This window comes from Pinus tabuliformis, chromosome 8, assembly GCF_031772625.1.
Source record: "Pinus tabuliformis cultivar Carrire ecotype Pingquan chromosome 8, CPIR1, whole genome shotgun sequence".
Classification (NCBI taxonomy): domain Eukaryota; kingdom Viridiplantae; phylum Streptophyta; class Pinopsida; order Pinales; family Pinaceae; genus Pinus; species Pinus tabuliformis.
In genome coordinates this window covers 1,691,199,194-1,691,199,400 of record NC_142294.1, presented here as the reverse complement: position 1 = coordinate 1,691,199,400, position 207 = coordinate 1,691,199,194, and positions in this window count along the sequence as shown.

Sequence of the window (207 nt, the reverse complement as noted above, 5' to 3'; positions counted from 1 at the left end):
TCAAATCAAGGAGATTCAAATCTACCATATATGGAAGACATGGTTGATTGATAATCATTTCTTATGAGGTCCAATGTTTCCTCTAAGAGGGGGACCCTGTGTATGCCCGACATGTATGCACATATTTCCTCTACTATTGTTTCCTACATTAGGAACAGTATTACTACTAGCATTAATGCTAGAAATGGTAGTGGCCTAGGGTCGAGA